Source organism: Sycon ciliatum, chromosome 1 (assembly GCF_964019385.1).
Source record: "Sycon ciliatum chromosome 1, ocSycCili1.1, whole genome shotgun sequence".
NCBI lineage: Eukaryota > Metazoa > Porifera > Calcarea > Leucosolenida > Sycettidae > Sycon > Sycon ciliatum.
This window is the reverse complement of record NC_088643.1, coordinates 31,469,118-31,484,034: the sequence shown is the minus strand read 5'-3', so window position 1 is coordinate 31,484,034 and position 14,917 is coordinate 31,469,118. Positions and strand designations below refer to the sequence as shown.

At 46.9% G+C, this 14,917-nt stretch overlaps 1 long non-coding RNA gene across 1 annotated transcript in view; it reads right to left on the bottom strand.

The window, feature by feature from the left end:
* LOC135822977 (uncharacterized) overlaps positions 1-813 on the bottom strand; it is a 3,344-nt gene extending 2,531 nt beyond the window's left edge. Inside the window, exon 1 of the long non-coding RNA XR_010554580.1 lies at positions 1-813. This exon is cut by the window's left edge and continues 306 nt beyond it. This is a non-coding gene — a long non-coding RNA (uncharacterized LOC135822977).
* Positions 814-14,917: the final 14,104 nt, after the last annotated feature.

Below are 14,917 nucleotides of genomic sequence, written 5' to 3'. Positions count from 1 at the left end.
GCTGAGCCTTTTTGCCTTCATCTCATCCTTCAGACTGCACAGTTCACTACATTGTAGGCTGACACAAGCATAGTATCATCACCATTGATGGTGGCACCTAGCCGCCGCAGATAGTCCAGCATGATGACGCCCTTCTAAGCCCAAAATACGGAGACCATGATCTTGCCGGCCAACGATCGTGTCTTGAATTGCTTCGGTGTGGGTGAACTGGGGTGCTGCATTGATTGCTGCTTTGCTTCCGGATCAAAATGATGGACCCATGTTTCCTGAGTGACTCAGCGGGCCAACCGCTGCTCAGAAACTTGAATCCTCCCGGTTTGCCTGCATTCGTCCAAGAAGCTCAGTTGAGGTGTCCTTTCTCCTGCGTTGCTGTTGCATTGTCAACATCCTTGGAACCCATTTGCAGGAAACTTTGTTGAGGCCAATTCTGGTCAGGATGTTTTGCATTGAGCCACAACTGATATCCACTCAGTTGGGCACACAGGTATCTTGTTGTAACTCTGCGTTCTTTCATTATAATTTCGAGGACTTTGTCACAATTCTCCTGCGATGCTGCAACCAGGCAACAGGCGGTCGCTCCGACCTTGTGGCATCATTGGTGCTCAACCTCCCACGCCTAAACTCAGCACACCAGTCCTTAAAACTGTGGAGTAGGAAGGAGCAATGCCAATATCACCCCAAGTCTCACACGTATCCATATGAATATCTTTAGGACTCATTTCTTTCATAAACAGATACTAGTACATTGTATTTGATGATCATCTGAGCCCTGATCTCTTTCCTGTCCATCTCCATTTTAGCTCATACAACATAGAGCCCAATTCCTGATTCTACACAATTCCAAAAAATTATTAATGATCTTTTCTTTTGTATAAATGATAACAAACTTTGCAATATGAATTCTTTGTTCCGTTGGGACTGACTGTAGCTTTTGCTTGTTTTCGTTGCGCTTGCCTTCCCCTCTTTGGTCTTTCCAAAGTTTCCATAACCTTGAACCTTCCAAGTTGGAAGGCTGTCGGTTAGCGCTACGGAGATGTGTTGAAGCTAGGTGTCAGGACGTCGAATGTTTCAGTACTCTGTCAGTTTTGTGCCTAGTAATTGCACTTTCTGACTGTATAAAGTATCATGTTACAGTGATGGAGAGTTACTCTTAACTCGTATCCATATGTCCTTTTCTCTTCTACATCTATAAACTTTGCAATCTCCAAATTTTGGTAAAATTTTGCACGGTTCATACAATGTCATGTACCTATATGTAAAGTGGACAGACATGTACTTTCCAAAAATAATCGGTAGAAATTTGGCCGATTTTCTGTGTTAGGCCGGAACTTTTTGAGCGCTCTTGTATAAGTACAGTTTCAGTTCATACTGAATACTGCCACATGTCCGGTTTACAAAATACTTGACTACAAAGTGATCATATGATTATACATGTACTAGATGGAGTAGAGAAGAGAGTAGACAAGCAGCAATGAGTGGCATGAAGTCCAACACAAATTTGCTTCTGGAATTGCTACAAATAATACGCTACGTTGATTCCAATTGATCATGGGTTGAGGGAGGTCAATTGCTAGTATATAGTGTCCTCAATGACTCCTCAGCTGCTGAGGGCCCCACTAACTCTGAACAAGCAACTATCCAGTGGTCAAATAAACAATCATGGCAAGCTTGCAAAATGGAAGCGGCACAAGTAAGGTACCTTAACTAGGGCTTTTAAAAACGGTCACAACTTTTGCATGACCGGGTGTCCTTGGTCGGATAACCGGTTATAACCGGTTATTGGACTCCAGCACATGTGCACGAACATGAACTAGCGCACCACACACTATTTTTATTAAACACAATTGAGACCTATACATTGGCATCAAAACGAGGCTTCCTCAGCCTCAAGCTGAATCATGGCAATGAAGCTAGTTTCGTCTTCAGCGCCCAGCAAAAAATCCAGGATTTCCTTCCCACTGGATCAACAACATGACTGCAGCCGTTGCTGCATCCTTCTCCAAATCCGAAAGCTCCTGCCAATTAGTGAAAAAAATAGTGACCTGCTATCCTGCATTATGGCGTTGAAATTGGTGCTGTACACCATGCACGGTGACATTATGCATGTGCATGAAAACCTGTTTGGAACCGCGAACTAAACGGTTTCTAAAAACCATTAAATTCTAGCAGTCGGATAACTGGTTATCCGGTATAACCATTTTTTAAGAGCCCTAGGCCTAGTCTTAACGTTGTATGGTTAAATATTATTGACTATTATTGACTTGTTTGGTCCTATCATCTAGGGCAGCTTGTAACAGTCAAAGTTGCCATGCGTTTTACCCGTTTTCAAAACGCTTTTCTCCTTCAGCAGCTCAGAGAGTACTCTGTTCGTTCTCTTCTTGATCTCCGTGGTGCACGCACCCTTTTCGAGGTCAACACCTTCCATGAAACGGGTTATTTGCCGCACGTCAACGTCGATGATGTTTGGTGGCTGATCTCTCAATGTTCTCATCATCTCCAGCACTTTGCTCTTGAACTCTGGGCTGCTCAGTGACAATAATTCTTCTTTGGAGTGCTGCTTGGCAGCAGCAGTAGCAGCAGCAAAAGCAGGGTGCTTAGTCCGGCAATCATGGGGTTCTGTAATGGCAGACCGTAGGAGTCGTGCGAGAGCGTCAAAATCATTTCTGGACAGCACAGCTAGGAAGATCACAAGTGGACTCTTGCTACTATATGCATTCTCACGGTCCGTTTCGATCAGCTTTCGGGTCTTCTCCTCCACTTGTTCCAGCAAGGTACGCATATGATCAACTCTAGTGTCTTGCTTATGGCTTGCCTTCAGGTAACATTGCCTAGCTTCATGCTCCGACTCTTCTGCTAACTCAAAGAACCCGAACTCCTTCAATCCGTCGATGATTGAAACAACATGGCCGGTTCCCTCCGTGACTTTATCCAATATATCGGTCCAGCAATTCTGAACACAGTCAATTGGCCGTGTACACCTGGATTCTTTGATATCAGCTGCTAATTTGGTCGGAACGAATCCATGCGATATTTCCGCACCAGCACCTTCTTCAACCATTGATCCAGACTCAGCTTTCTTAGCCGCCTGCGGTCTGCATTTCTTAGGAGAGGAGGACATAGCGATCCGTGTACTAGTTGCTGCTCCAGAGGTTGATCACACTGCAACAAATGTCCGTGTAACCTCCTAGTCTGTGCAGCGTTTTATTCCAAGGACGACATATTACGGCTTTCGCACTAGCGCAGATGAGAAAATCGCTTGCCCAGGCCAGGCCAGGGCACCTGCTACGTCGCTGACGATTCTGACCTCATCACTCACATCAGCTACCTAGCTAGGGACCAGTAGGGTGTATGAGCGAGCGACTCGTAGCTAGCTTGCTTCGAGCTGATTACTGACAGCGAAAGCGAGCAAGGAACGAAACAAGAAAGTCACAATAATACGGAGGATTAGCAAGACGAAATTCGCGTTCGCGTTGGCAAACATTTTTCAGTTCGCGAACTGGATTGCGAACTTTCACATTTTTCGTTCGGAAAAGTAGTCGGAACACGAATCGTGGATTCGTGTCAGGGCAGTCATAAATTTACTACACTGTACTGCCTACGTCGTGTCAACGTCATACATGTGCGAATTCTGTTTGCTAATCCTTCTCATAACGCGAATTCCGTCACTGAGTTCGACTTTCTTTGGAGAGCGAACGCGAACGCGAATTTCGTCTTGCTAATCCTCCGTAATGTCATCGTTGTGCACGAGGCAAACAAATCTAGCTGATCCGCTGCAGCTACCGCGGGCCTGGGCTGGGGGGCCTGGGGAATACCGGTCCGTCCCTGCACGCTCAACCCAAAAATGCCTGCAAAAGAAAAGGGCTCTAGCCTTTTTGTAGGTAGATCTACATGTTCCCCTGCCCTGCTGACTGCTATCCATCTGAATTCTGATGACTGTATACATCATGTTGGTGACACAGACAGACTCTGCAAGAACTAATTACTTACTTAGGAGTTAGGTAACTGGTTGGATCATGGAGTCGTATTACTACAAAAATTGTAGGCTGCAGACTAGACAGCGCGGCATGCAGGTAAGTGGCGTCATATTTGCTGGGGAAGAAATCGGGTATTCCCCTTCCGTTCGGTCAAGTTTCGGTCAGGATCAGCTGTGTCAGCAGTGTCTCAGCTTACTAGGGGTGTACGTGTGCGGATAATGCTCGAAAAGGTGGCAGATTCTGCTCGAAAAGCAGTGAAATTGGCAGAACCATACAAACCTTATGGCGGGTAGCCCATTCCCTAAGGCTAAGGTGCTTTTTTTAATTCACACTTAGTGCTTTTCGCGTCCCTCGAAATATGCTGAAAAAGTGCTCTTTTTTTAGTGAAAACAGGCAAAAAGTGCTCTTTTTCTGTGAAGCATAGCCATGATACATGTTCAGATATGATTCATATGAACCCAAGCTGAGAAATGAATACGCACTCTTCCATTTATGGGTCCACGAAAGGCAAAACAGGAAGTCTAGTAAAGTAAAAAATAAAAAAGACTTTTTACAGCATCGTGTACAAGCTTCACCAACTTGTTGCCCCCCAAAAAGCGGCGTGCCAACTTCCAAGGCCCATCCAGCACTCCGAAATTGTGATCGCATGCATGAGCAAACAGATTTTAGCACTTTTTCAGCTAAAAAAGCTCAAAAAGGGCGATATTCACCAAAAAACGCAATAAAGGGCGAAAGAAACGGGCTTTTCCAAAAAGGGCCAAAAAGGGCGAAAAAAGGGCGATCACCTTTGGGAAAGGGCTAATGGCGGGCAATTCCTCGAATTCTGCTCCATTTCTTTATCCACATACCAAACATGCATGAAACTTACCAGAAAAAGTACCGAATTCTGCCAATTTTTCTGCCGGCATTATCCGCATATGCCTAATAGTAATACCAGCTGCTGCCTGGTCCACCATGCATACATAGTCATACCAGCTGCTGCCTGGTCTGGTCCACCATGCATACAAACCATGCATACAAACACAAGCCTCTTTTACCGGCAAACAGAATACAATTCACGGTACCATGGCGAAGAATTAGAACATTTAAAAACACAACACCAAAAATGAAAACTTCCGAGAGCAGGTCGGGCATGGGATTGTGCGGCGCTCGGAGCCAGACTTGCATGTTCAGCAGCTGCAATTGTGCCGGTGAATCAGTGATGCCCCATTTTGCTCCGGAAACAGCGGCCACAGGTGTGGCAGTGGTACTGACATTGGCTGCAATCAGATGGGCGAGGTGCAACTACCTCTGAAACTGGAGAGTCACCAAGGCTGGGAGAGCAGCTGTGCACGGCAAGTCCACCTCGGCTAGCAAACCAACGATGGCATATTTCACACAACACAGCACCGGACTGTTCATAGATCGGCTTCAGTCGCTCCTCCCTGCATTTGTGCCGACGAAGTCCACTTTGACTGGCGAAGAGTGGCTCACAGACCGCACAACATACTGACTTGGCTGTCGTATCAAGTTACAAGCGACGTGCAACAATGGAATCCGAGATGGACTGGATCCACTCACCACGTTCACCTGCAAGGTCGTACCAACTGTTGTATAGGCCGACAGCCTTGAGCAAGTTGAGGTCATGACGTACCACATCACGCCATCGACGCCTGGGACCATGAGCAGGGCGTGGAGCATGGAGCCACCAGAACAACACTGCCCGGTTTGGAAGCCGATGGTCGTCCATCCTGGCAATGTGGCCAAGCCACTGGAGACGTCGACAGGTAATCATGTCAGCAACTGGCTCTGTAGCGCACATTCTATGCAGTGAGGCAGAGTCCAGGTGGTCTTCCCACTGTTTGGAACGCGAGATGCCGACAATGACACGAACGCAGCGGTTGTAGAATTGTTCAAGGCGACGTCGGCACGCAACAGTGTCCAGTTCTCAGCCCCATACAACAGCGCAGACAGCACAGAGCATGTGGACGTGTGTTGTTTCGTCTTGGATGTGAAGGGTGTGTTCCGAAACACCGACGAGTATAGGCTGCCAAAGGCCTTGGATCCAGCAGTTATGCGGTTGGATACATCGATGTGGCATAGTCCGTCTGGTGTTATACTTCAAATCAATAGTAACTGAGCCAAGATACGTGAATTGGCTCACATGCTGGATGGTGTTTCCTTGTACGTTTAGTGGGGTACGGTCGCTGTTTTTGAGTTGGTGCCCAACAGCCATGAACACGGTCTTTGTCATGTTGAGAGACAGTCCGAATGCTCCACCGACCTCCGCAAATATCTCAAGCATACGCTAAGCATCCGAGTGGCTGGGTGCAAACAAGGCTGCATCATCCGCAAACTACATCACTGGATCATATGCACACACACACACACACACACACACACACACACACACACACACACACACACACACACACACACACACACACATACACACACACACATACACACACACACACACACACACGCGCGCGCGCACGCGCGCACACACTCATGAGCTCACACATGAAGGATAGCAATGCTATAGTATTGTGCAGTCGTGTACACATGCGAAATACCCTTTGAAAACATGTTACATGAGTGGCGCTCAAAAGGTTTCCAGTCCAAAATGTAAAAAAACATGCTCACTGCTTGCATTATACGTCTATTTTCAATGTGATCTACCTTGACCTCAATGCACTTGCTCGAGCGGTATTCAAGCTTCTCCAGACCTGTCCTAAAGAACTCCTCATCTTGGTCGTCGAGAAAGTCGTCAACGGCTGCCATGACATCATCGTTGGATGTGAAATGCCCTCCTCGGAGAGAGTCTTTCAGCTCGGGGACGAGAAAGAAGTCAGACGGAGCCAGGTCAGGGGAATAGAGTGGGTGTGGGAGAATTTTGAACCCACAGGTTCCAGCTGCAGCAACAGCAACCTGTGAGGTATGAGCAGGTGCGTTGTCCTGCAAAAGCAGGATTCCCTTTGAAAGTTTGCCGCACTTTTTGTTGGCCTTCATCTCATCCTTCAGACTGCACAGTTCACTACATTGTAGGCTGACACTAGCATAGTAGCATCACCATTGATGGTGGCACCTAGCCGCCGCAGATCATTACTGAGTCCAGCATGATGACGCCCTTCTAACCCCAAAATACGGAGACCATGATCTTGCCGGCCAACGATCGTGTCTTGAATTGCTTCGGTGTGGGTGAACTGGGGTGCTGCATTGACTGCTGCTTTGCTTCCGGATCAAAATGATGGACCCATGTTTCCTGAGTGACTCAGCGGGCCAACCGCTGCTCAGAAACTTGAATCCTCCCGGTTTGCCTGCATTCGTCCAAGAAGCTCAGTTGAGGTGTCCTTTCTCCTGCATTGCTGTTGCATTGTCAACATCCTTGGAACCCATCTGCAGGAAACTTTGTTGAGGCCAATTCTGGTCAGGATGTTTTGCATTGAGCCACAACTGATATCCACTCAGTTGGGCACACAGGTATCTTGTTGTAACTCTGCGGTCTTTCATTATAATTTCGAGGACTTTGTCACAATTCTCCTGCGATGCTGCAACAGGCGGTCGCTCCGACCTTGTGGCATCATTGGTGCTCAACCTCCCACGCCTTAACTCAGCACACCAGTCCTTAAAACTGTGGAGTAGGAAGGAGCAAGTGCCAATATCACCCCAAGTCTCACACGTATCCATATGAATATCTTTAGGACTCATTTCTTTCATAAACAGATACTAGTACATTGTATCACAGTTGGTCATCTGAGCCCTGATCTCTTTCCTGTCCATCTCCATTTCAGCTCATACAACATACAGCCCAATTCCTGATTCTACACAATTCCAAAAAAATATTAATGATCCCTTTCTTTTGTATAAATGATAACAAACTTTGCAATCTCCAAATTTTGGTAAAATTTTGCACGGTCCATACAATGTCATGTACCTATATGTAAAGTGGACAGACATGTACTTTCCAAAAATAATCGGTAGAAATTTGGCCGATTTTCTGTGTTAGGCCGGAACTTTTTGAGCGCTCTTGTATAAGTACAGTTTCAGTTCATACTGAATACTGCCACATGTCCGGTTTACAAAATACTTGACTACAAAGTGATCATATGATTATACATGTACTAGATGGAGTAGAGAAGAGAGTAGACAAGCAGCAATGAGTGGCATGAAGTCCAACACAAATTTGCTTCTGGAATTGCTACAAATAATACGCTACGTTGATTCCAATTGATCATGGGTTGAGGGAGGTCAATTGCTAGTATATAGTGTCCTCAATGACTCCTCAGCTGCTGAGGGCCCCACTAACTCTGAACAAGCAACTATCCAGTGGTCAAATAAACAATCATGGCAAGCTTGCAAAATGGAAGCGGCACAAGTAAGGTACCTTAACTAGGGCTTTTAAAAACGGTCACAACTTTTGCATGACCGGGTGTCCTTGGTCGGATAACCGGCTATAACCGGTTATTGGACTCCAGCACATGTGCACGAACATGAACTAGCGCACCACACACTATTTTTATTAAACACAATTGAGACCTATACATTGGCATCAAAACGAGGCTTCCTCAGCCTCAAGCTGAATCATGGCAATGAAGCTAGTTTCGTCTTCAGTGCCCAGCAAAAAATCCAGGATTTCCTTCCCACTGGATCAACAACATGACTGCAGCCGTTGCTGCATCCTTCTCCAAATCCGAAAGCTCCTGCCAATTAGTGAAAAAATTAGTGACCTGCTATCCTGCATTATGGCGTTAAACTTGGTGCAGTATACCATGCACGGTGACATTATGCATGTGCATGAAAACCTGTTTGGAACCGCGAACTACACAGTTTCTAAAAACCATTAAATTCTAGCAGTCGGATAACTGGTTATCCGGTATAACCATTTTTTAAGAGCCCTAGGCCTAGTCTTAACGTTGTATGGCTCAATATTATTGACTATTATTGACTTGTTTGGTCCAATCATCTAGGGCAGCTTGTAACAGTCAAAGTGGCCATGCGTTTTACCCGTTTTCAAAACGCTTTTCTCCTTCAGCAGCTCAGAGAGTGCTCTGTTCGTTCTCTTCTTGATCTCCGTGGTGCACGCACCCTTTTCGAGGTCAACACCTTCCATGAAACGGGTTATTTGCCGCACGTCAACGTCGATGATGTTTGGTGGCTGATCTCTCAATGTTCTCATCGTCTCCAGCACTTTGCTCTTGAACTCTAGGCTGCTCAGTGACAATAATTCTTCTTTGGAGTGCTGCTTGGCAGTAGCAGGAGCAGCAGCAAAAGCAGGGTGCTTAGTCCGGCAATCATGGGGTTCTGTAATGGCAGACCGTAGGAGTCGTGCGAGATCGTCAAAATGACATCTGTACAGCACAGCTAGGAAGATCACAAGTGGACTCTTGCTACTATACGCATTCTCACGATCCGCTTCGATCAGCTTTCGGGTCTTCTCCTCCACTTGTTCCAGCAAGGTACGCATATGATCGATCCTAGTGTCTTGCTTATGGCTTGCCTTCAGGTAACTTTGGGTAGCTTCATGCTCCGACCCTTCTGCTGACTCAAAGAACCCGAACTCCTTCATTCTGTCAATGATTGAAGCCACATCGCCGGTTCCCTTCGTGACTTCATCCAATATATCGGTCCAGTAATTCTGAACACAGGCAATTGGCCGTGTACACCTGGATTCTTTGATGTCAGCTGCTAATTTGGTCGGAACGAATCCATGCGATATTTCTGCACCAGCACCTTCTTCAACCAACGATCCAGACTCAGCTTTCTTAGCCGCCTGCGGTCTGCATTTCTTCTGAGAAGAGGACATAGCGATCCGTGTCCTAGTTGCTGCTCCAGAGGTTGATCACACTGCAACAAATGTCCGTGTAACCTCCTAGTCTGTGCAGCGTTTCATTCCAAGGACGACATATTACAGCTTTCGCACTAGTGCAGAAGAGAAAATCGCTTGCCCAGGCCAGGCCAGGGCACCTGCTACGTCGCTGACGATTCTGACCTCATCACTCATATCAGCTACCTAGTACTAGGGCGTACGAGCGAGCGACTCGTAGCTTGCTTCGAGGTGATTATTTACTGACAGCGAAAGTGAGCAAGGAACGAAACAAGAAAGTCCTATCAGTAGCGTTGTGCTGAGGCAAGCAAATCTAGCCGGTCCGCTGCAGATACATGAACGCGCCTGGGCCTGGGCCGAGGGGGGGGGGGGGGGGGGCACCGTGAACATGTGCACGACTATTGGTCATGACATGATTGTAGTACTAAAAAGTGTGTGGCGTCATCTTTGCTGGGGAAGAAATCGGGTATTCCCCTTCCGTTCGGTCAAGTAACTTAGTTTCGGTTACCAGGATCAGGTACCATACTTACTACTGTACGTGCGTGTGCGTCCCTAACATTAGGCACATGACATGATGCACAAGTAAGTAGTAAGTAATGGGCATAGTACCAATAGTAGTATGGGCACAAGCTCACAACCTACATGTAGGCTGTAGCGCAAAATGCACTGATTCCAATGGTGAACTCACCGTGAAGGTCCCCGGTTGATAGGAGCAGCCGTTCCCGAGTTACTTACCGTATTTCCCAATTAAACCCACACGTCTCCAATACTAGTACGTCTCCAATTTTAGTACAATGTTGAGTGTGGATCAAAAATACACGACAGTATAAAACGACACGTCTCTAATTATAGTACATGCCGGAATGATGTGATGGGCATAACTGGGGTACAGGTACCAGGGTCCACCTTACTTCGTTTTTCTTCCCGTTCATCATCTTTGTGTCTCTGTACACTGATTCTTACCATGGTTGGATGTACATGTATTTACAGCCTTACAACATCATTATCACGAGTTGTTTGCCACCCAACCCTGGCAATCAATCTTTCCAGAAACAATAAAAGTACACGTCTCCAATACTAGTACAGTCTCCTATAGTAGTACAGGTCTGACCACCTTTGAAAAATAAAAGTACTGTACATTTATTGGGGAAAATACGGTATACCAGCTTGACGTTCACGATCACACTAAATTTGGTGACATCACAATGACGGCATTAACTTAGGCTATGCGAAGTGCCACATGCACTGGCTGCTTACTTGGTTGCGGAGCTAGCTGTCTGGTGGGGGAGCCCTAGCCTAGGCATAGGGATAGAGCCTTAGACTGGAGTTAGAGGATTGGCTGTTCCGATCAACCTGGGACCTTCAACATTGGAGTCAGGGCATTTTTCACTACAACTTACAAGTTGTAGTGAAAAATTTTAGGGTGAACTTCCCCTTTAATTTTTACGAGACCCTGGTATCACCTGTGTACGCTTGTCACTGACTGTGTGTGCTTGAGCATGAGCGCATCCTAGCTAGCGTCGAGCGCTCTCCCCCCCCCTCCCCCCCCCCCCCCCTGCACGGCCCGGTAACGCAGCCAGGCCTGGTCCATACTAGCTGCTCTGTATTAGTACCATCAAGAGTACATAATGGTTATGTACTTTTGGTACCATGTATCACTACGAAGTCATGTACTACCGTAGTAGTAGTAGTAGTACCGATCTTGGACAACTCTCTCTCTCTCTCTCTCTCTCTCTCTCTCTCTCTCTCTCTCTCTCTCTCTCTCTCTCTCTCTCTCTCTCTCTCTCTCTCTCTCTCCCTCCCTCCCTCCCTCCCTCCCTCCCTCCCTCCCTCCCTCCCTCCCTCCCTCCCTCCCTCCCTATCTCTCTCTCTCTCTCTCTCTCTCTCTCTCTCTCTCTCCCTCTCTCTCTCCGACACAACTCCACATGTTTTGTTTCAAGCTCCGGAGTCCACATGGTCATGGCGCGTAAAAGGTATACGACGACTGAAAATCCTCGAAGGCACGCCCGCGGCAAGATACTGGGCTACTGCAAACTCGAACCGAAGGACACAGATTGAACGGAAGGCAGGCTGAAGGAAATGATCAAGCTCAAACAAATGGTCTATCCTGCTCTTTCCGGCAACATGAGGGCGCTAAGAGACTTCAATATCAGGAGAGAGTAGTAAATGTTGAGCGTGGTGCCTTTGCACCTTTGGTGTTTTCCGTGAATGGGGCAGCTGCGCCGGCATCCACGGCCTTCCTCAGGCGCCTTTGTCTGCTCACGTCTCAATCTTCGGGAGGTAGCTATTCGTCGTTGATGGGATATTATCGCTGTCGGGTGTCTTTCGCGCTGCTACGTTCCGCTGTATTGTGTGTCCGGGGTGCTCGGTCGGCCCGTCACCGTCCAGTTCACATGCTTCGTGAGTTGGCGATGGTGGAGGGTCGGGTTTCCCTCCTGTGATTAGTGCTGCACCGAGCTTGTTTTGTGTGAAAGTATTAATATAATATTATTATTATTTTATGTCCTGGCGGTGACAGTCAATTTTTTCTTCAGACTTTTCCCGTTTGTCTCTTTCCCTCAAACCAGTTTTAAATATGTTATCACTTGGGGCTCCCCGCGTGCTAGTTTGTACGTGAAGTGTGTGGGTTACAGTGAGGGCTGCGTCCCACCCGCCTGTGTGGATTCACAGGAAGTGTGAGTTACGAAGTCTGATGAAAATGTTGAACGGCCTCTGCTGAGATGACGACTACACCATAGCTCAGTGGTTAGAGCATCGCTGGCTACAAGCGAGGGTCCCTGGTTCGTGTGCTGGTGGTGACAGTAAATTTTTTCTTCAGACTTTTCCCGTTTGTCTCTTTCCCTCAAACCAGTTCATATTATTATTATTATTATTATTCACTAGTTTGAGGGAAAGAGACAAACGGGAAAAGTCTGAAGAAAAAATCTGACTGTCACCACCAGGACTCGAACCAGGGACCCTCGCTTGTAGCTAGCGATGCTCTAACCACTGAGCTATGGTGTAGTCGTCATCCCAGCAGAGACTGTTCAACATTTTCTTCAGACTTCGTAACTCACACTTCCTGTGAATCCACACAGGCGGGTGGGACGCAGCCCTCACTGTACCCACACACTTCACGTACACTCTAGCACGCGGGGAGCCCCAAGTCATAACATCTTCACTAGTTTGAGGGAAAGAGACAAACGGGAAAAGTCTGAAGAAAAAATCTGACTGTCACCACCAGGACTCGAACCAGGGTCCCTGGTCCAGGGACCCTCGCTTGTATTATTATTATTATTATTATGAAGAAATCAGGAAAATAAAATATGAGCTCAAAAATGGAACGAAAAATAGCAAATAGAATCAAAACTCACGATGGAATCAAACTCACGATGGAATCAAACTCATGATGGAAACTACAAAACCCAATGAGTTGGAAAACCAACCACAGAATTAGATATTGGGAATAGAGTCAGACACAACAACGACCGAAATCAGTACACCAAAAATCTGTCCTACAAAAAAACAAAGGAACAAGAAAAACAAGAAAGACGAAGTACAAAGAATCCCCAAAAAAGAGGGGAGAACGGGATGAAAGAGGACCGGAGAGCGGCAAACCCCAGGAGGACTTAGCGTCACGTAGTGGCGGGAATGCGGGCCTCCACAGAAACAGCATCCACATCCGCCGCCAGACATTATTATTATTATTATTATTATATATTGAAGTGTGAGTTACGAAGTCTGAAGAAAATGTTGAACGGCCTCTGCTGGGATGACGACTACACCATAGCTCAGTGGTTAGAGCATCGCTGGCTACAAGCGAGGGTCCCTGGTTCGAGTCCTGGTGGTGACAGTCAATTTTTTCTTCAGACTTTTCCCGTTTGTCTCTTTCCCTCAAACCAGTTAATATTTTATGACTTGGGGTTCCCCGCGTGCTAGTTTGTACGTGAAGTGTGTGGGTTACAGTGAGGGCTGCGTCCCACCCGCCTGTGTGGACTCACAGGAAGTGTGAGTTACGAAGTCTGAAGAAAATGTTGAACGGCCTCTGCTGGGATGACGACTACACCATAGCTCAGTGGTTAGAGCATCGCTGGCTACAAGCGAGGGTCCCTGGTTCGAGTCCTGGTGGTGACAGTCAATTTTTTCTTCAGACTTTTCCCGTTTGTCTCTTTCCCTCAAACCAGTTAATATTTTATGACTTGGGGTTCCCCGCGTGCTAGTTTGTACGTGAAGTGTGTGGGTTACAGTGAGGGCTGCGTCCCACCCGCCTGTGTGGACTCACAGGAAGTGTGAGTTACGAAGTCTGAAGAAAATGTTGAACGGCCTCTGCTGGGATGACGACTACACCATAGCTCAGTGGTTAGAGCATCGCTGGCTACAAGCGAGGGTCCCTGGTTCGAGTCCTGGTGGTGACAGTCAATTTTTTCTTCAGACTTTTCCCGTTTGTCTCTTTCCCTCAAACCAGTTAATATTTTATGACTTGGGGTTCCCCGCGTGCTAGTTTGTACGTGAAGTGTGTGGGTTACAGTGAGGGCTGCGTCCCACCCGCCTGTGTGGACTCACAGGAAGTGTGAGTTACGAAGTCTGAAGAAAATGTTGAACGGCCTCTGCTGGGATGACGACTACACCATAGCTCAGTGGTTAGAGCATCGCTGGCTACAAGCGAGGGTCCCTGGTTCGAGTCCTGGTGGTGACAGTCAATTTTTTCTTCAGACTTTTCCCGTTTGTCTCTTTCCCTCAAACCAGTTAATAATAATATTATTATTATTATTATTATTATTATTATTATTATTATTATTATTATTATTATTATTAACTGGTTTGAGGGAAAGAGACAAACGGGAAAAGTCTGAAGAAAAAATTGACTGTCACCACCAGGACTCGAACCAGGGACCCTCGCTTGTAGCCAGCGATGCTCTAACCACTGAGCTATGGTGTAGTCGTCATCCCAGCAGTGGCCGTTCAACATTTTCTTCAGACTTCGTAACTCACACTTCCTGTGAATCCACACAGGCGGGTGGGACGCAGCCCTCACTGTAACCCACACACTTCACGTACAAACTAGCACGCGGGGAGCCCCAAGTCATAAAATATTAACTGGTTTGAGGGAAAGAGACAAACGGGAAAAGTCTGAAGAAAAAATTGACTGTCACCACCA